The 7,078-nt window shown below is 57.3% G+C and overlaps 1 non-coding gene across 1 annotated transcript; it reads right to left on the bottom strand.

Annotated features, from left to right (window-relative positions):
• Window positions 1–1,063: 1,063 nt before the first annotated feature.
• LOC112065596 (U6atac minor spliceosomal RNA) lies at window positions 1,064–1,189 on the bottom strand. Its single transcript, XR_002892126.1, has one exon. It is a non-coding gene; the product is annotated as a U6atac minor spliceosomal RNA (small nuclear RNA).
• Window positions 1,190–7,078: the final 5,889 nt, after the last annotated feature.

The raw sequence follows: 7,078 nt of genomic DNA on the forward strand, positions 1-7,078 counted from the left end.
CTAATTATTAGAGAAATGCAAATCAAAACTACCTTGAGGTATCACCTCACATTGGTCAGAATGGCCATCATCAGAAAATCTGCAAACAATAAATGCTGGAGAGGATGTGGAGAAAAGGGAACCTTCTTGCACTGTTGGTGGGAATGTAAATTGATACAGCCACTATGGAGAACAGTATGGAGGTTCCTTAAAAAACTAAAAATAGAATTACCCTACGACCCAGCAATCCCACTACTGGGCATATACCCTGAGAAAAGCATAATTGAAAAAGAGTCCTGTACCACAATGTTCACAATGTTCAGCACTATTTACAATAGCCAGGACATGGAAGCAACCTAAGTGTCCATCGACAGATGAATGGATAAAGAAGATGTGGCACATATATACAATGGACTATTACTCAGCTATAAAAAGAAATGAAATTGAGTTATTTGTAGTGAGGTGGATGGACCTAGAGTCTGTCATACAGAGTGAAGTAAGTCAGAAAGAGAAAAACAAATACCATACGCTAACACATATATATTGAATTAAAAAAAAAAAAGGTTCTGAAGAACCTAGGGGCAGGACAGGAATAAAGACGCAGACGTAGAGAGTGGACTTGAGGACACGGGGAGGGGGAAGGGTAAGCTGGGACGAAGTGAGAGAGTGGCACTGACATCTATACACTACCAAATGTAAAACAGATAGCTAGTGGTAAGCAGCTGCATAGCACCGGGAGATCAGCTCGGTGCTTTGTGACCACCTAGAGGGGTGGGATAGGGATGTGTAGCTGATTCACTTTGTTATACAGCAGAAACTAACACACCATTGAAAAGCAATTATACTCCAGTAAAGATGTTAAAAAATAAAACGCCAAGCATCTCAAAGAGCCGAGAAAGTAGAGTCGCATAGGTGTTTGCCCACGCGGCCCACACATGTATCACAGCCGTGTATCACAGCCCCCTGTGTCGCACCCCCCGCCTATGCATCCGTGCGCGTCACGCCCACGTGTCGGTGTGGACACGTGCAGCACATGGAGTAGCGATGGACCCCCGCGCACCACACGCCTTTGTGTCCGCACAACGGAAAACAGTGGTTAGATGCCACGAAGTAAGTGGCAATGCCTTAACCGTATGCGTGTTGTTAGGCCCGAAGGCCTCTTCCATCCTTGTCAAGGGGAGTGCTAACCTTCTCTCCTTTCATACAACACGGCTCAACCTTCGCGCGCTCCGAATTTAAGGGGCCGTATGCTCGCCACCTTTCGCTTACGGCGACTTCGGGTTCGCGCCTGAGACACGCTGGTGAAAGCGGTCGCATCCAACGGGCAGCCGCGAATAAGTCCTTTCTAAGTCGCTATATTATTTTAGCGCCATGAAAAAACTTCTTTTTCGTTTTCTAATATATTCATAAAACCAGCCAATCAGAGGCTGAGAGGAATACTCGGAAGTCCGAGCGTCCTCAGGAAACTAGATTCCCCCGGAAACAAAACAGGGTTGGCGCGCACTTCCTACAGCGACACGCCTCGCGGAAATGGCTCGGAACTTTCTGCGGAAATGGAAGTGGTTAGTAGCGAATCAGAGGACGAGGAAGGAAGAGCCGCTCCACGGACATCCGGACGCGGCCCTGCGCTTGGAACTGTGGGTGCGGCGGGAGCCGGGGCGCGGTGTGCGCATGCTCCCAGCCTACGCCACTCGTCTTCCGCGCATGCTCTTAGCCCGCTCCGCGTCATCTTTGAGCCGACGGTTCGAACCCCGGGGCGGGATGGAGTCTGCGCGGAGCCGGCTTCTGCTCTTCCCTTCCGTCCTTTCCCTAGAGTTTTAAGATTTAAATCCGATGCTTCGGGTGCTGGCCGTCCCCGCAGTGTAGACGGTGGGGCCATGCGGCCCCGGGCCGAGGCGGTGACTCCCCACGGCTGCGGGCGCGTGGTTCCCCGGCCGGACGCGCGTGTGCGCTGGGCTCCGTGCGGCGGGGGGCGACCCTCCGATGAACCGCGCGGGCTGAGAAAGGCGTGTGTGCGTGTGCATGTGTGCATAAGAATATGTGCATATGTGTGCAGACACGCCTGCGTGTCCACAGTGTCCGTGCACGCCCAGGCGTCCACGAGCGCGCTCGTCCACACCGTGTATGCGCGCACAGACAGCACAGAAGGGCAGTGGACAGAAGGGGTGGCCGGTGGGTCCAGCCAAGGGACGCTGAGCTGGCTGGGGTGGACCCGGCCTGCAGGAGGCTAGCAGTGTTCCCCATCCAGTTCTCCTTTGAGAAGTTTCCGATCAGCCTGTTGGTTACAGGTGGAGAGCTAACCAAGTGCGCACGGGAGAGCTCTGCCCGGTTTGCAGAGCATCGTGGGAGAGAAGAGCCGAGGGCGTGACCAAGGGACAGGCAGGCAGCCACCGGGGACTGGGTCAGCTGGGAGTGGGTGTGCGTGTGCTCTGGGCAAGGCCCTGACCTGCCCTGTGTCGGTGCTCCCAGGTGCAGCACGGGGCCTGGGTGTCACCCTGGAGCCGGTCAGTACAGTGGGCAGCTGCAAGGGGCATCAGTCCTGTCTCAGTCACTGCTCTGTCCAGCTGCCCACACCGTTCCAGCGGCCGGGCTTCCTTAGTCCCAGACCTGCGGAGCTGTAACTCTTCACTTAGGACAAGCCGCTGCAGGCCGTGCTCAGCACCCACTGTGTGCCAAGGCCCCAGTGGCCCTGCGCTAACGTCCTCCCGTTTCACGCCCCTCCGCCACGAGGTTGGTGCCATGAGCACCCACGCTTGATAGCTGAGGACACAAGCCAGAGTGGTTGGGTGACGTGGACATCACACCTCCAGTGGGGCAGCAGAGGGGTTAGAGCCGGGCTGCGGGGTGAGGGTCGGGGAGTCTGCTTGTGCCAAACTGTCCTGCTCCACGGCCGGGACTTCTGCGCACAGCACCTCTGCCTTGGGCCTCCTGGGACCCTCTGGTCTGGGCACATGGGAGGGTCCAACCAAAGTGGCCCGGGGCCCCAGTGATGTCACCTCTTGCCCATCGACAGGCCACATGGGTGGGGCCTTGCCCTTCCCTTGAGTCTGCAAGCTCCTGGTCCCCATTGGCTTGGAACAAAGGGGCAGCTGGCTCCTCAGGAACCCCAGACCAGGCCTCTCAAGCTTTAGGCTGACTCCAAACCACCTGGTGTTAAAATGTAGATTCCTGGGCAGAGTCTGAACCTGGGGCGGGGTGGGGTGTCTAGGGGCAGGCCTGGGAATCTGCATTCACGAAGTCTTTTGGGCCCCCACCTCCCGCCCCCCTCTTGACGGCCTGTCTTTGCTCTGGGTGGAGAGTGGGTGACTCCATTTCTTCCAGACAACTTCAAGATGATGACACAGACTGGGGAAGAATTTGCAGAATAAGGTGGAGGCTGCCTGTGAGGGAAGGTGGCCAGAGGGTCTTCGCAGTGTTGAGAGGACCAGCCGGGAAGGACCCGGGAGGAGCAGCTCCCTCCCGGGACTGGCGCAGACGTCGGTTCCTGGGCTGCATTTATTGAGGCTGCTTTTCCGGGCGTCTGCTGGTGCCTCCAGGACTCCCGATCATCATCGGGCCCGAGTTCACCGGGAACGGAACTCACTAGACCATCCCCAGGGGTTGTTCCTAAAGCCCCCCGCGTGGGATCAGGGGCTACACCCAGAAAAGTCCCAGAAGTAAGAGAAGGCGAGATCACCCACCTGACCTGCCTGTTTTGCAGAAGCTGAGGGAGAGGAGGGGCTTGCTGAGCGCCCCCCGCCCGTTGTTTCTTGGGTGGTTGGGGGGAGGACCCAGACCCAGATGGTGGAAGTGTGGGGTCCCCTCCAGCCCTGGCGAAGCCCCAGGCCTGTGTGAGCCTTTTCCCTGCAAGTGTCCTGGTGGAGATGCTAGATTAAATACCGACGCCTGGTTAGATTGGAATCTCAGGTAAACAGTGAGCACTAAAAGTGTAAGTATGCCTCAGATATTTTATGGGGCGTGCTTATACTAAAACGTATTCATTGTTGCTCTGAAATTGTCCTGGATTTTCATTTGCTAAATTTGGCAACCCCAGGAACAGGGGAGGGGGCGCTCTTGTCATCTGCCTGGGAAGCAGCCCCTCCCAAAGTGTGCTCCAGGGACCACTATGCAAAAGAGGGAAGATGCCCTATGGAATAAAGGGAAGGTGCCCTATGGAAAAAAGGGAAGGTGCCCTATGGAATAAAGGGAAGGTGCCCTATGGAAAAAAGGGAAGCTGCCCTATGGAATAAAGGGAAGGTGCCCTATGGAATAAAGGGAAGCTGCCCTATGGAGTAAAGGAAAGGTGCCCTATGGAAAAAAGAGAAGGAGCTTGTTTGGGGAATTCTGTGTTGAACCAAGTTGCAGAGTCATTCTCCACCCCCCCTTTTTAAAAAAAAATTTATTTTATTTATTTTTGGCTGTGTTGGGTCTTCATTGCTGTGCACGGGCTTTCTCTAGTTGCAGCGAGCGGGGCCTGCTTTTCGTTGCAGTGCAGGGGCTTCTCATCGCAGTGGCTTCTCTTGTTGCGGAGCACGGGCTCTAGGTGCACGGGCTTCAGTAGTTGTGGCTCGCGGGCTCAGCAGTTGTGGCACGCAGGTTCTAGAGCGCAGGCTCAGTAGTTGTGGCGCCCGGGCTTAGCTGCTGCGCGGCATGTGGGATCTTCCCGGACCAGGGCTCGAACCCGAGTCTCCTGCATCGGCAGGCAGATTCCCAACCACTGCGCCACCAGGGAAGCCTCCCCCACCCCCCTTTTTAAAGGAAAGCCTGCTGGGGGGCCATGGAGCTTGTGAAAATGAGGGCTGGAGGGGGGGGGTCATTTAGTCATCCATCTTGGCTCATGGGCTGGTGGCATGCAGGTCTGTGCAGGAGGGAGAAGAGAGGGCCCAGGGGAGGGAAGAAAGCAGAGGAGGAGGGGGAGGAGGAAGGCCAGAGACAGAGGGGAGGAGGCTGAAGGGCCTCAGTGGCTCTTGGGTCCATCCAGACGGGCCAGGGTCCACGCCAGGGCACCCCCTGGTGGCGGCCACCGGATTTGCCAGCACAGAGCTTGGGTGGTTGGCTCTGCAAATCCAGCCCCGTTGCAGTCCCTCAGTCCACTTGTAGCCCTGGGGAAGCAGTCCACAGTGGGCACTGAGTCAACGACTTCAGGCGGAGATCCGGGTTACTCAGAGCCGAATAACCCTGCTCCTGCTCTGAGTATAACACTCGTATTTCCAGGTACAGGTGGCCTTGGAGAGCTTGAGTTTTCCAGCTCTCTGCTGAAGTCTGCACCTGATCTGGAGAAATGTCAGGGTCAGGAGTCAGGCAGCTGGAGGAAGTCTGAGGCCAGTTTGGGCCCCCAAATGTGGCCAGTTCCCTTTCCCAGAAACCCACCTGCGGGACGGCCCAGCTCTGCCGGCTTTCACAACTCGGGCTTCTTGACACCTGCGCGGAAGGGCGGAGCCATCGATGGCAACGCTCTTCCCACCGCCAGCACCGTCCTGTAGAGCTAGGGATTTGGTGGGATGCGAGCTAACTCTTGATTCAAGGATCCGTCTCGACGCATCTTACTGTCAGCATCCGTGGGCCGCGTGGGGTGAGGGTGGGCGGCCATGGGGGAGCCTGGCCCCCGCCCCGCTCACCTCCAGCTCACAGACCTCTGCCTGCTGACCGGGCGGCCCCTAAGCCCCTTCCAGCTTCCTGGGAGGTCCTCGGCTGGGCCGGGGAGAGCAGTGACATTCCCAGGAACCGTGACAGCCGCTGAGGGCTCGTCGCCTTTTGGAACGGGGGAGCTTGGTGACCCAGGAACCTTCTGGGGCCGTCACGAGCCTTTCGGAGTGACTGCTGGGGCTCACAGCATCAGCTTCGAGGCCATTGCTAGCGGCCGCCGCCTCGACTTGGGGGCCTTTGGAATCGGGGAGGCCCCTGCCTGGGGGTACCCCCGTCCACTGGCTCCTGTCTTGCTGGCCTTGGAGTGGTCGGTGGGTTGCCCCCTGGGTGGTGGGTTTCTGCCCCTTGCCTGTTCTTTGCTCTCTGTAGGAAGGGACACCCCAGGGCTGGGCATCCACCCCGGGAGGTCCCTCCCGTGGGAGCAGCGCTGGGTGGGCGGGGAGCTGGGGCTTTCTCCTCCACCAGGGGGCGGGGTTGTACCTCTCAGGGTCTGTGCCGCCGTGATGGAGCTGGGGCACCAGGCCCTGGGGGAGGGGCCTACATCTCACCTTCCCTAAACCTCAGCTCAGCCCCTGGAGCGGAGCCTACTTTCTTGTTCAGAGTCTGGCTCTCTGTGGCCCTGGGCAGGTCACGTCACGGCCGAGCCTCAGTTTCCTCCCCTACGGGACGGGAGCTCAGGGCCTGGCTCGCAGGGAGGGTTCAGTAGAGGGTGGCTGTTACTGTCCTATTTTCCAGGTAGAGAAACCGAGGCTCAGGGCGTTTCCAGGCTGCCTGAAGGTGGTACCCCCAGGTACGGCAGGCAGTGCGGTCTGGAGCCCAGGCTCTTGGGCCCCCAGAGGCACCAGAGGTACCGGGAGGTACTGCGAGGTGCTGCGGGCTGGTGGCCGTGTGGGGAGACGTCAGATTTGTGCGGTTCCTGACATGCACCCGACACACAAAATCTCTATCCATGTGTAGCCTGGACAATTTTCCTGGCGTTAATTCTTTCAAACGTCCGTTTCTTTTCTCATTATACATGGTAAACCTACTCGTTGCACGTGCATTTAAAACCACGCAGGAGCAAAATAACCCTACCTCTTACCAACCAACCATTTCGATCAGCACACTTTTTGCATATTTTTTTTTTTTTTTTTTTTTTTGCGGTACGCGGGCCTCTCACCGCTGTGGCCTCTCCCGTCGCGGAGCACAGGCTCCGGAGGCGCGGGCTCAGCGGCCACGGCTCACGGGCCCAGCCGCTCCGCGGCACGTGGGACCTTCCCGGACCGGGGCACGAACCCGCGTCCCCTGCATCGGCAGGCGGACTCTCAACCGCCGCGCCACCAGGGAAGCCCCCACTTTTTGCATTTTTACTGGTTTCCTGTTTCCTATAAATTACTGTGTTGTGAAATAGGTCTGCAATGACTTGAGGTATACCCTAGGTAGGACCAGCAGTAATCTTTTTTTTTTTTTTTTGTCCAATTTCAAAGCCTCACAA

This window comes from Physeter macrocephalus, chromosome 13 (assembly GCF_002837175.3).
Source record: "Physeter macrocephalus isolate SW-GA chromosome 13, ASM283717v5, whole genome shotgun sequence".
Classification (NCBI taxonomy): Eukaryota; Metazoa; Chordata; class Mammalia; order Artiodactyla; family Physeteridae; genus Physeter; species Physeter macrocephalus.